This window comes from Protopterus annectens, chromosome 1.part1 (assembly GCF_019279795.1).
Source record: "Protopterus annectens isolate FY-2018-M chromosome 1.part1, PAN1.0, whole genome shotgun sequence".
NCBI classification, from domain to species: Eukaryota; Metazoa; Chordata; order Ceratodontiformes; family Protopteridae; genus Protopterus; species Protopterus annectens.
In genome coordinates this window covers 850,559,053-850,574,283 of record NC_056726.1, presented here as the reverse complement: position 1 = coordinate 850,574,283, position 15,231 = coordinate 850,559,053, and positions in this window count along the sequence as shown.

The window sequence follows — 15,231 nt, the reverse complement described above, 5'->3', positions numbered from 1 at the left end:
GATAAAGATCTGGAAGGTTTTGTTTAACAGTATTCCAACAGTAGGATAAGCCTGGAAGAAAGCTGTGGTGGCTGTAATACCTAAAGACTGCAAAGACCAATCATTCTTAGCTTCATATAGGCCAATTTCAATTGCATTTATATCACATTATCAAAAGATGAAAATAAATAGCGAACGTTATTTCATCGGCCCCAAAACATCTAAACATGAAAATATCGAACATTCAGAACAGCAAATTTTTTTCCATGAAAATAATTTGCTGCTCCGAAACACAAACACACAACACAAGTACATCAAACAAACAGCAACCACACACATACACTTAAATTCCTACATCTAACACTACACTAAACTAAACATACACTACTATCTACCCACTTACCTTAACCCAAACCCTAACCCTAAGGTCCATCACTATCGCACACTCACCTAACCTGCACCCTAACCCTAACTCACTTAACCCGCCCCTAACCATAATGTGCAAACAATCGCACACTTACCTGAACCCAACCCGTAACTTTCCACCACAACGTTAAGAATAGCGAAGCCACAGAAATGGTCAACCAAATTCTTTCCTGAAGAAAGAATTCGCTGCTCTGCAGCTTCGCTATTCTTAGCGTTCACTGAATAGTGTTCGATATCAGAACATTCAAAGTTTAAATACGTCGATGTTCTGATATAGACCCTTTCAATTTTAAACCATGATTATAAAGTGTGTGTGTCTATAATAGTTAAAAGAAGGGCAAAGGCATTGCCAAAATTGATAGATATTGATCAATGTGGTTTTGTGGAGGGGAAGCAAACATTTGATGACATTAATAGAACAATGATGATCAAGGGAAGCAGAGTATAAGAAAATACTGCTGTTGTTGGTGGGTCTTGATGCAGAAAAAGCATTCGACAGAGTAAGCCAGGATTTTATGAGTAGGGCAATGGAAGCATTTGCATTCCCTGATACAATAAAAAGGTTAATTGGGAGCCTATATGAGGGGATCAGAGGCAAAAATTAAGGTGTAAGGGTTCCTCTCTGGTAGGTTATGTCTGAACACAGGAACCACACAGTGCTGTACTCTCTCCTCTTTCTTATTTGCATTATATTTAAAACCACTGGCAAAGAAAGCAGGGAATCAAAAATTCAATGATATAATTGGTATGATTGCAAATAAAGCAAATTGCCTTTATTTGCAGACAATATTATTTTTTTACCTGATAAAATCAGAAAAGAACATCTCAGTGTTGTGAAACATTCTGAGACAGTTTCAAATTTTTTCGGGAGCTAAAATTAATTAATTAATGAACCAGAATAAAAACTGGGTGACCATAAACATGGTTAAGTAAAGTAAACCAAAAAGCTTTCATTATAACTTAGTAAGCACTTTCATGTTGTCCTCAATGCTTCATCATACTTTAAAAATACATAAGTTAACACTCACAATTTAAAATCCAAACCACAAATCAGAAACTGCTTCCAGTTATGACATCATAACAAGCTGTCCAATCAGCTATAGAAACTCTGACATCAAATTAGACTTGTTTGTGTGTGTTTTGCTTCTGAGTCTCATAGAACTATATTTAATGTTTTTGGACTTGTATATTTTACCATGACTAAGCACATATCTACTGTTAGAACTAGGTGAGTAGTAGTATTTTTTTTATATATATATATATATATATATATATATATATATATATATATACCGAAGCCATACTAGAAATTATAGTTTGTCTTATTTATTTTTTAGTACACATTGGCAGATCATGTACTGTCTAATTTGCTGTCAGAGTTTCTATAGCTGGCAATCCAGAAAGCTGCATAGGGATTTATGCCTAGTTCAGTGAGTTTGTCCAACTACTTGAATGAGGTATTGTGTTGAATGCCTTAGCCAGGTCTAGGTATGCAGTATGCACCATTTCCACTTCATCCATGGCCTTAGTTACCTTCTCAAAGAAGTCGACCAGGTTAAGTAGGTATGACCTTCCTTTGATAAAACCAAACTGGGATCGGTCCAGTATCTGTAGATTGCCAATGTCTTTGTTGATCATTTCCATGATAATTCATCCCATGGCTTTGCATATTAGACTAGTCAGACTAATGGGTCTGTAGTTTCTGAATTTGGTTGATGGTCCAACCTTGTGAAGAGGGATAACCATTGCTGATCTCCATTCGCTTGGTACATAGCCTCTTTTGAGGCTGTAGTTGAAAAGTGACTTAAGTGGTCCTGATAGATCATGCTTCACACTATTTAGGAGGTAACCTAGGATACTGTTAGGCCGTCTGAAGTTGTGTTTTTAGCCTTAGGGAGCACTGCTATGACCTGCTTCCTGCTGATAGTTGGGGGGATTTATGCTGGTAGGGATATCACAAGGGGTGAGGGGGAAGTGGGGGTTAAAGTTTGAGATGCATTTATCAGCCTGCAGATTCTCTGTGCCATGCTGCTCACTGAAGGTGGTACTATTTGCTACCAGTTCAGCACACTGTTGTAGGTTACATTTGAGGTTTTGAACATAGCTGTAAAAGGCCTTGTGGTTGTTTTTAGACTGAGAAGCTCTCTTAACCTGTTAATTGGCCGTGTTGGACTTAATTAGTCCTCTTAGATTCCTGATGATTCTTTTTTTCAAATATAATGTTTTATTTCTTTTTAAGACATAGAAGTATATATTTACATACAATACAAAATTAAGAACATTGCATAGAGAAGATAGAATGTGACAGTGTACATACAATATAGTATTTGCCTATAATGTCATACATGGTTAATACAGTTGTATGTTAATGCACTTCTTAGAAATAGGAATTTGTTAGTACAGTTTTAAGTACAGGTTATATGTTGCAATAACATAACTACTTACAACTATTTACATCATAGCACCACCATGGGTATATTCACTCAGTGTTTAGAAGGGGAGAAAAAAAGAGATAGTTTAACACTATTTAGGCCTTGGTTTACTTTCTGTTTATTTAAATTTTTAGGAATTATGGGTTTGGTAAAATGGTTTATAATACGATTTATCTGTATTTAAAACACTTCTTTTTTTAATTAATCATTTATTATATTGTCTAGAAGAAGATTCCAGTACCTCTGGTAGTAAAAATATATATTTTAATGTTTTGTTATTAATTTATGGGAGGATATATATCTTACAGTCATATTTTTAAGATGCTGCATGATAACTCGGTTCAGGTGAACCAGTTTTGAGTTATATATAGCTTAATTAATGCAAATATAGTGATTGTCACATGTTTGTTTAGTTTGGTTAAATTTTGTGAACACTAAAGTTACAGAAAAATATATATTATACTAAGACAAATTAAAGTCTTAATCAATACAATAATACAAAAGGTAAATATAAATGAACCAAATACTACTATGGCCAAAACATATTTATTTTTTTATTTGTTTATTGCATTTGTCGACTGGGAAAGTCCACTGGGCCTAGGAAGAGCCCATTTTCAGTGGAGGCCCGGGGAGAAAAGCTCCACAGTATTACATACATAAGCTCCACAGCACTACGTACATAAGCTCCACAGTAATACATACATAAGTGATAGAACAATGTTGATACATACAAAAGTAAAAAATGAAGTTGAAACATAGGACAATGTCATTCCATTAATTACATGCAAACATCCTTAACTATATGCAAGAGTAAAACTGTGTTAATGTGTAGGGTCAAGTGTTATGGGCAGTAGTGTGACATAGGAGGAAAATTAGTGGCAGAAGTGACAGTAATGTATTACAGACAGCTATAGATGTGAAAGTTGAGTTCTAAGGTGAGCAGAGTTGACTTCTGGGTAGAAAGCTGGTGATAGGTCAGAGTTAGTCCAGGTGACAGAAATGGGTCAGAAAGGTACAGAGGAGAAGAGGGGAGTGAGAAGGAAATCAGGTGCTGGGGTTATTTGGTGAGGTACAGGAGCATAGCCAGTGACAGGAAAAATGTAATTTGAGGGTTTTTTTGAAAGAAGCAGGATTACTGATTGTCCTGAGTGAAGGAGGAAGATTATTCCATAACTTGGAGACAGAATGAGAGTACAGCATTTGACCAGCTGATAGTTTAGGTTTCTCAATGGATAATAACATTTTGTTTTCAGACCTGAGATGGTGATTGGGGTAGTACATGGTCAGTATGGATGTCAGGAAAGGGCAGCTTTCAAGTTGAAAGATTATATTGTGGGCTGTAGTTAACTGTAGGTAAGTAAAGTGATGGTGGGGATTCTAGCCACTTTAGCTGACACAGAGATAAGCAATGGTGGGTAGAACATTTTGCACTTGTTGTAACAAGAGTCCAGCTTACTTTTTAAGGAGGATTGTAGGTTGGTGAAGATGGGGGCTCTATATATAAGGGTTGGAAGTAGGAAGGATGAGGCTAAGGCCTTTTTTGCAGAGAGACTAAGGAAATTGTTGTGCCTATATAAGGCACCCAGCTTTTGATGTTTTCTTTTGATGTTGTTGTGGATGTGAAGGTCAAAAGTGAGTTTGTCATCAATGATGACACATAGCAATTTGGTACTAGGGACAACTTCAATGATAGTGTTATTATGGGAACTAACAGTAAATAGGGTCTTGTAAACAGGGCTAGATTTTGTGGGGGCAAATAATAATAGTTTTGTCTTATTGGGGTTAAAAGCGAGGTGATTCTGGGACATCCAGTGCTCAGTAGAGGTAAATGCTTCTTGGGTGAGATGCTGTAATTCGTGACAGATTTTGAGGAGCAGATGATGGTTGAATCATCTTCATATTGGATGACAGTACTGTGTGTTAGAGTATTATGAAAGTTATTGACAAATATACTGAAAAGGAGGGGACCCAGAATTGAGCCTTGAGGAACATCTGTGTTAGTAGTAATGAAAGGGGAGGAGGAGTGCTGCCATCTGGTAGACTGCTGCCTATTGCTGAGATAGTTGGTAAACCACTGTAGGGTGGAGGGAGATAGGCTAAGGCTAGAGAGTTTACTGGTCTATCATAGAAGGAAGATATGTTATCTAATGTTTATAAGTTAATTTCCTCAATCAAATATCAGTTTCCATACTATATTCTAATTACTGGAGTGGGGAAAACAAAAAACATTACCAAGAATCAAAAACTACAAGCAATCAAGAGTACAGTTAAGCTTACTCCTTTTAAAAACTTAATTTATACTCAGTTCATGATTAACAACAACACATACATTATCCCTATGACAATTAATAAATTTAATACAAATTTCTCACCATACTGGCCACTGTTCATCAGGAATTGTAGCTATATTACATGTGTTCTGGCTCTATAAACATACTTTTAAACTGTGGTGCATGATAAAGTTAATATAGAAAAAAATGGGATATGAAAAATCAATGCTGTCATTGGAGTTCCTGATGAGTTTTATTACTGAGCTCCTGTCATTATGAGAGTTTCTCTTTCTGACTTTGGCAGTTACTTTTTTTTTCTTTTTGTTGTACACTCTGTTAAGATTAGGATTTCACCAGTGTGGTTTTGGAGGATATATGTAACGCTTCCAAATATGCAACAAAGTCTAGTATATTTCGGATTTTTGCTTGGAAGTGTTTGCATGGGTATTTTATACCCCAAGCAGATGTCAAAGATGTTTTTCTCAGGTAGATGGCAAATGTTAGAGATGTAATAGCTAAGAAAAAGGTAACTAGTAACATGGTTTGCGAGTGTAATGGGTTGGGAGACTTTAAAAGTTCCCTATAGAGTACTCTGTCAAAACTACTAAGTGATCAAACGGGTGTGACTAAGGAAATCATTTTTATGCAGAGATATGGGATCTGAATTGCTTAAACATAATAAGGCCTTGTTAACTTTAATTCTGGTGGCTGGCAAAAAAGCAATTACTAGAAAATGGAAATCAAAGTGTAAACCAACTGTATTTGAAGTAGTGAATATTGTAACAGAGATGAACTGGAAGCGGAATCTTTAAAAAAGGGTAGGAGCAAACTACATAGAAAATGGAAATAGTGGAAACAATACATATAGGATAATGTTTTGGTGGAGGAGTGATGTTTAAGGGAAAGCAATAACTGAGTAATTTATGTAATGTTGAATTTGTGATGATTGTATAAAAATGTATGTCATATGTAATGTCTGTAAGTTTTCTTTTGTATAGATGCTTGTTTGCCCATGTCTTAAGTGATAATTCAATAAATGTGTTTAAAAAGAAATAAATCAGCAGTTTATAATAAACAATTTAAGTTCAGGAGGAGTGATTTACAACATTTAGAGAGAATTTTGTCAAGATAAGATATGATATACAAAAACCTCAGCTATTAGTACAGTATTAGAGTACAGGCAAGAAAGATATGTACAGTGTGTGTGTGTGTGTGTGTGTGTGTTTGTATGTGTGGGAGTGGTTGGGGTATGTATGTTTGCGTGAGCAAGCATGTGGTGTGTGTGTGTGTGTAATTACTTGAATATTATAGTGAACATTTTATCATTTACTTTCCATTCACTTAATGCAGCATTATTATAACATACATCTACATTAGTGATAAGACTTTGGCTAGAACTTAAAAAAGTAAAATTTTTGAATGTATCTAATTTCATTATGTCATTTTCTTTATGTGAAACTTACTGACTAATAAAATGTATTTTATAAATTTCAACTCTGAATCCTCCAAATAGTGTATGTATGTAGGATGGTGCACATCTTTCTAATATCACTACATATTGTTGTTTACTTCAAGACGTATTGGTCCAATTACCCTTTTAAGTAACAAACTGATAATATAAGGTACTTGTGCCTTTACATGAATTACTTCTTACTATGGCTTCAACTGTTCCTCAGTATTTCTGATAAAAACACATAACAGCTAATATATGAAATCATAACAGTGATTTTTAAGAGCTGTACACCCAATGTGTAAAGTCTGAAAGATGTCTGTAAATTTAAATGAAAAAGTAAAGCTCACATTTTATACTTTACAATATACCTTTCAGAAAAAAAAAAACAGATTATTAAGGTAACAAGTTTTTAATTTAATAATGCCTTTGTCCATAGGTAATTACTAATTATACAATGACTGGCTATTAGCATTCCAGAATGAACACACTGATTAGCCAGCCCAATCAGCGTGACCACTGTAAATCCGAGAATATACTAACGGAAAAAGGTCCAGTCACCCAGACTTTTTCCCATTAGTACATCTCCTGATTTTTTTTTACTTTTTTTTTTGCCCCCAAAAAGAAAATGGAAGACCTAAAATGAATGAGAGAAATGGCACAGACAAAAAAAAAAAATAATCAGGTACTTTCTGAAAAATTAAAGAAACGTACCTGATTATCCTTCTTTTTTTTTTTTGTCTGCGCCGTTTCCCTTATTCATTTTAAGTCTCCCGATTTCTTTTTTTTTTTTTTTATTTTCAATTTAAAAAAAGCAGTGTTGATCTTTCTTTCTCCGTTGCTGCCTCTGCATAGCACTGATGTACTGCATAAACGTGGAAACACAAGTCCCTTACGCATGCGCAGTACCTCAGAAATGCCTCAAGACACCAGAAAACTGTGGAAGGGCAGCACAGAAGCATTATACAATGACATTATTTAAGAAAAGTAAGTATTTTTTTCTTAAATAATGTCATTGTATAATAGCAATAACCCATGGCTGGGTGTGGGCAATGCTGGATTTACCCACTGTTGGCTTTGTTTGGTCACTCGAGCTTTGCCCTTGTGACCAAACCACACCAACCATGGACAAATCCAGCATTACCCACACCCAGCCATGGGTTATTGCTTAATTAGGCATTGATCCATGTGGATCTTCAGATGTCTAGCCATTATCTATTTATTTATTTGTTTGTTGGTTTATCTGTAGCCCTTGTATATGAATAACCCAGTGCCCTTGTATTTTAGTAATGAATAACACAGAGCTAGGCAGACATTTACACATTATCCTTATCATTAGGGATATGTGCTAATCCAGGAGTGAGCTAGCATTTGTCCAGACTATACCCAAGTAGAGTGAGTACTTTGCTTTATGTGGAGAGGTAGACAATTTTAACAAGGGTGTATTCTGTGTGATATATGGCTATCCCTTCAACATGTTCTACTTATATAGCAGAAGAGATTAAGATCTCTTGAGTGGGTGTCTCTGCCACTATTGGATCTGTGGATATGCAATAGCTCTGAAAGGATGGGACCAGATGAGGCTCTCTAAGCAAGGCAGACATTGCCCCTCAGTGACCTGCAAAATATGAAGAAAAGAGACAGAGCTTTGAGATGGTTGGTGTAGCTTTTATGGTTTAGGCCCCTCATTTTTCTGGTGAGAAAGCATTGTGGTAATTCAAGCTGTATCAAGCATTTGGACAAAATACATTCCATTATAGTCAATGATCAACTTAATAAGTACCAAATACAGTGGAATGATTACAACCCTGGAACTGGATACCATACCTTTACTATTAAGCTGGGCAATAAAAAGTATATTCCTACAATAGTGGATACATGATGGTCAAAGGACAGCTCATTGTCTACATAAGTTCTTAGATCCCTAACTGTTGCATCAATTTTCAGGCGTGCGTTGTTGATGTGGTAATTAGAGGGGATGTCATGCTTGCCAGAGGATATCATTATGCACTTTTTGGCACTTAGTTTCAGGACATGATTTTGATAGCAGCTATTTGTTTGGAAAAGGTCCTGCTGGAGGATTGTGCTGTCCTCTTAAGACTTTATAATGGCATTAAATTTACAACTGGGAATTCATTAAAGACCCTAGCATGAGCTGTGTCCTTCCAGCATGATATGCCCCTCCTCAGCTGTGTCCTTCCAGAGTGATGTGCCCAAATGCGATTCAGAAACATGTTAGCCATGATGAGGTCAGACCTCATTAACAGTTAACGTGCTTGATTCCTGCACCACAGGTACTACTGCAGTGTGTAGATCATGGCTAAACTGCACATCACCGGAGTTCCCTGAAGATCGTGTAAACAGTGGAATCCCCTTCCATTCATTCTCTCACACACAAGTACACAAGCACATACACACACACACACACACACACACACACACACACACACACACACACATGCACATAAACATATTGCAGTCCATATACCTGTCCCTACCCTCCCATGATCCCCCCACCTGTAATACCTTTGTACCATTACCACATGTCTGATTTAGTCCTGGGTGGTCTAGTGTATCCTCCCACCTTCCAATCCTCATTGCAATGTCAGTGTCATTACAACACTTTAAAGGGTCAGCCCTGCTGGTCTAGTGGTTCTACTGTTCAGACAGGTTTTCAGTTAAGTGAGTTTTAATTCTAAAATGGCTGTCCAGTGTTACATAGGTTCACAGGTTTATAGCTGTATATTAGGCTAATGATCAACAGGGCCCTTAATACGCCTAGCTGTGCGACCCAAATGTGACCCACAAATTTGATTTATATAGCGGAAGACTTACTGAGTGCCTCTATCCATCAGAAGCATAAAAGCCAGACAAGGGGTGAATTTCTAATTACCTATCCGTTGGTTGAAGTTGCACTTAAATAGGGATAGGAACGAACTCTGATTCACATCGATGGGAAGCCTGTTTCAGAGAATGGAAATTCGCTGAGAAACATATCTGTCTTCCCCATATGTCCTATTTATGTTGCAAGCAAAATTTAGGCTTTTTAATCTAGTAGCTCTGATGTTGTTTGTTTTGCAGATGGGCAAAAGGTTCATCAAAACAGGGTCCAGGGATGCCTTGTATGGCAGACAAAGATCACATCTCAGAAGTCTATATGATACTGAGTAAAGAGACAGGATTTTGGGGCAATCAGCATAGGACATTCTGTTTAATCCCTGGTACAAAGTATAACCTGTTAATTAATGAGCATGGTTGCTATTTCGTGCCTCAGTTTGGTGTTTTCCAATTTGGAAAGGTGAGCATACCAAGATGAATAGTTGTACACTGAGCTGTATGCAGTCTTGAGAGAAAACTTCTCTTTTTGGCCTTTTCATACAACTGATTAAAATGATAATCTAGTTCTCTGGTCTAATGCAGTGTCTGTCAGGGTTATATCCTTCTCTATCTATCATGCATTGTTGGGGTGCATAAAGGTGTACAACTGTAAATAGGAAAACCACATGAATGGATGACTGAATAGATCTTTGTGCTCACAAGTCTAGGCATTTAAAACTGAGGCTGACATGGACAATTTATTTTTATTTTACTTAATAAAACTGTGGTGTACATCAGTGCTATCAAAGAGAATTGCTTGGCAGCATACCAATAACCAGAAATAAGCTTTTGAATCTGAGGTCTGGTCAGGGCAGAGTCTATTCATCCTTTATCAGTCAGAACTACAAGTGCAATTTATCTGTGTATATGTAAGTGCACAACAGTCACATTTTTCTCTGCTGTTTGACAGATTATCAGCTGTGTGACTGATGTCACTGTTTGCTAATATGATACTTAGCAAAGCAAGCAAATGTGTTTTCCTCTTTTATTTCAGCTCCTTAATGCATCTGCACATTGCATTCTTTTTATAGATAGCTAATTTGTTGACACACTGTGGCAGATTACATTCATTAATTCAAATACTGCGTAATTCAACACTGAATCATGTAATAGCATCACTGTGCATTATAATCCTAATAATACATCATTACTCTGAGTCACAATAAATGAATGAATAAACGAAGGAAGGAATGAAGGTTGAGCAGACTCTTTTTCATTTATAGAATAAACAGTTCATGTATAGTTCCATGTAAATATACACTGGTTCTTGCTTTCCCCAGATAACATGCAAATTAACATGTTTCTGCACCTTAGAGTATTTATAGCTTTATCTACAAATACAGAAGAGTCAAATTTGCAATGCATTGTTAACAGCATCTCTTTAATTCTGCAAAAAGTAAACTTAGTTGTGAAAGACCAGCTGTAGTCTACAAAACATTGTTTGGCTTGCATTTGTGCCTTAAGAACAATGCACATCAAGTTGTTTATTCAGTTAATAAATACTGTTTGTACAGTATATACCAGATTCTGAAGTAGGAGTAATTAAGAGAGTAACTGACCAAGTAGGTATTTACTGTTTAAAGTGCAGTATGACAGAATGTTGCTCAAGTTACAACATTATATATAACATTTTGCTGACTGACACAAACACTCCATGGAAACATGAGTCAGTAGCACTAAAGCCGATAAAAACAAATGTTGTCAGGCCAAAAGGGACCAACAATACCAGTAAAGTCAGGCTAAAAAGTCGCACAGTTGCAGAGGTGATTGTAAGTTCATCTGCAAATACAAAAGTAATAACATTGTGTATCAGTGTGACAAAATATAATTTCTTAGGTTTGCTCTGAAAACTGGATTAGGGATTTTATTAATGACATATATCTGCTTGAGTTGGTGGTAATCAGGTGGATGTAAAAGATCCCATGACACCTATTGAAAAAGAGCACAGAAGTTCCCCAATGCCCTGGCCAGATTTCCCCTAGTTGTATAAATACAACCACAGGTATCCCCTTGTTTTGGGGGATTATCATTTAACTCATTGAAACCTACGTGGTGAAGAATGTCACACCTCTAGTAGCTCCTGAGCATTTTCTGGAAAATAAACTTAAAAAGTATAAGATAAACAACTGCAAATATTTTGTGAACAATAAAAGTTATTAATACTGTTCAAATAGCAATGCTATCAGTAAGAAGTATTCTTTACAGTAATAACAGTCTGTACATTCATTATTATGCACACAAACCCCACATTATATTTTTTCTAAACTTTAACAAATGCTCATATCTTGAAAACTATACAACCCAGACATATATTGTTACAACGTTTTTGTTTACCAGAAGTAAGCTTTCACAAGACAACAATAATTATCTCTATAGGTGCATGTTTATTGAGATATTTACAGAAATGCAAGACATATCCTTAATTGTATAATTAAAAACAAATAATACGGGATATATCTCAAGATTATTTTTATTAATTTTATTTTATTTGCAGTTGGTTTACCAGGATGGTCCATTGGGCCAAGAAGAACCCGTTTCAATGAAGTCCTGGGGAGAAAAGCTCCATAAAACTATATTCATAACCAAAGTATTAGGTTACATAGTAATAAGAACTACAAATAAGAATATAGCATTCAAGGATACAATTCATGACACTGAACAAGTAGAAGCTGTAAAACATAAGTAATTATATACAGATATATTTGTTTATGCTATACAAATAACAGTATGACACTGAAATACATAGGATGTCTGAGGGTGATAGCAGGGATGAGAGGTAAGGGAAGAAAAAGTAAGGAGAAAAGAATGAAGAAAGGTGGTGAGGAGGTAGAAGGTGAATATGAGGTAGAAGGGAAGAGGGAGAGGGAGGATGAGAGGAGGGAGGAATTGGGAGAAGGAAATTATGTGGGGTGGGAGCAGGTGCATTCCCAAAGAGATATTAGATGTGAGTGAAGTGAGATTTTGAAGGCAGAGTGGCTAGTGATGGCATGGGTGAATGGTGGTAGGGAGTTCCATTGGCGTGCTAGGGCAAATTATAGGAGATTTTTGCCTGGAGGAAGGGTATGTTTGTGCAATGTTATCAGATTCTGATTGCTGGATCTTAAGAGTCTTTCAGGATCATGCATTTTAAAGGAGGAGGAAAGGGAGGGACAGATGGAAGGGTTGAAAATGAGTTTGTGAGCATGGATAAGTTGAATGTATGTGAGATACCTGGGCAGCTCTAACCAATTTAGTTTGTGAAGGGAAATACAGTGATGGGTAGAAGATTTGTGGCTTGAGACAAACCTGGCAATTGTCTTAAGAGAAGATTGTAGGTTTGTAAGGAGTGGGGCCCCATATAAGAAAGAAGGGATGAGGTATGTGGTAGAGAGAATGAACTTTGTAGAGGGAGTGAGGTAGCGGTTATGACAGTAGAGCATACCAAGTTTCTGATGGGGTTTTTTTTTATGTTTATTTGTAGGTGGGAGTTAAATTTAAACTATTTATCGATGATGACACCTAATAGTTTGGCCTCTGATACTAATTCAAGAGATGCGCTGTTGTGGCTGGTGATGGAGAATGAGTATCTATAGTAGTTGTTTTAGAAGGGGTAAATAACATAACTTTAGTTTTTGAGGCATTGAGGGCTAGGTAATAGTTTAACATCCACTGTTCAGTGGTAGAGAAGGCTTCTTGGGTTAGCTTTTTGAGAATGGGGATAGTAGTGGCAGAACAGATTATAGTTGAAACATCTGCATATTGGATAAGTTTAGCATTAGGGATTGAGTGGTGGAAACCGTTTATGAAAATATTGAACAGAAGGGGGCCTAATAAGGAACCCTGTTGTATGCCTGTGGGGGTGCTGAGGAATGAGGAAGTGGCTTTTTTCCATTTAACTGCTTGTTGCCTATTATTGAGGTACCTGGTGAACCAGTTAAGTGAGGAGAGGGATAGGTTTAGTTTAGAGAGTTTAGCTAGGAGAAGATTATGAGAGATGGTATCAAAGACCTTTGAGAGGTCAAGTAGGAGGGTAGATACAGTACAGCCAGAGTTGCAGGCTTTGTTAATGGTTTTGAGGAAGGAGAGAAGAGCAGTGGTAGTGCTGTGGCCAGGTCTGAATCTATGCTGTGTGGGAGTTAGTAGGTGATTGTCTATGAGATAGGGTAGAAGTTGTAGATGGATACATTTTTCGAGAAGCTTGGAGATGGGGATAGGATGGTGATAGGTTGGAAGTATGGAATATTGTTGCCCCCTTTGTGTAAGGGTATAATGAGGGCCTTCTTCCAAAGTTGGGATACATAGCCTTCTTGGATAGAGTGATTGAGTAGGATACAGATAGGGAAGGCAATGGCTTTGGCAGCTATGTTTAAAAAATAGGAAGAAATGTTCTCAGGGGCACTGGAGCCTGGTTTCAATTTCTAGAGTAGTTTTTTATAGTAGATATGGGAATGGGTTTTATAGAGAAAGCAGAAAATTGGGATGTGGAGGTATTAGAGAATGAGGAGGTAGTGGAAGATAGTGGAGAGGGTGTACAATTAGAGGGTGCAGAGTTGTTAGTAAAGGATGAGGTAAATTTGATAATTGAATCAATGAAGAAAGGATTAAACTGGGTGGCCAGATCTATGCTGAGGGCATTTGGATCTGGACAAAGGTTTTTTTTTTTGCCTGGATTGAGGAGGGTGGCAATACCATTCCAGAATTTTTTAGGATTAGTATTGTGATTACTTTGTAATATGGAGAAATAAATTTGCGGTCTGCTATAATAAGCTTTTTGACTTTGTTGCCAAGTATTTTGTATTCATTAAGGGTGATGGGTGTTTTATTTTTCTGGTGGAGTATGCAGGCTTTGTCTCTAAGGCACATGGCAGCTAGTGTATCTTTGGTTAGCCATGGGGCAGTTTTGCTTTTTATTCTTTTTGTTTTTAAAGGGGCAATGGTATCTAAGAGGTTTAAGAATGTTGTATTGAAGTGCGTAATGGCATTTTCCAAAGGGAGAGTTTTTAGAGGGCTCCAGTTTATGGATTTTAATGAGTTTGAGAAGGTAGTTGCATTGAAGGTTTTTAGTGAGCAAGTAGAGATACAGTTGTGAGATAGCTGTAAGGGAGAAGGAAGGCGGTAAGCAAAAATGGGTAGGTGATCACTAAAGGAGTCAGGGAGTATGCCACTATCGGAGAAATGATGAGGGTGAGAAACTAAGATCCAGTCTAGGGTACTCCCAGAGAAGTGGTCTTGGAATGTCTAGTTATGGAATTAATAAGCTGAGAGAAATTATAGAGGTTAATATTGTGGGAGTTTGTTGTGGACTGACTGGAGGACCAATTAATGTTCATGTCTACTAGAATTATGGTCTCATTACTAATGTTAGTGGAAAGCCAGAACAGAATATCTTCAAGTATTGGGATATTGTCTCCAGAGGAAATAGAATGGGAGGCTATGCATATGTGTTTGTGTTTATTGATTTCAAGTAGAGCTAAGATTAGTTCTGCGTTATTAAATTGGGGAATAGGTTTCATGTAAGGAGTAACTGAAAGAGAGAATGAGTAGATGAGAGCTACTCCTCCACCTTTTTATGGGTTTTATCTTTTCTAATGATAGAGTAGTTGGGGGGTGTTATTTCAGAGTCCTTTATATGGGGATTTAACCAAGTTTCAGAAATGGCTAGAATGTCAGGTTGATTGTGGGGAAGCCAAGCATGGAGGATGGAGATTTTCTTAGCTATACTTTGAGCATTTAGTGAAGCAAATACAATGGATTTGGATGATGGGGGGTAGGGGGGCCTGGGTTCGGGTGTGTTTTGAATAATTTTGGTAATTTGGAA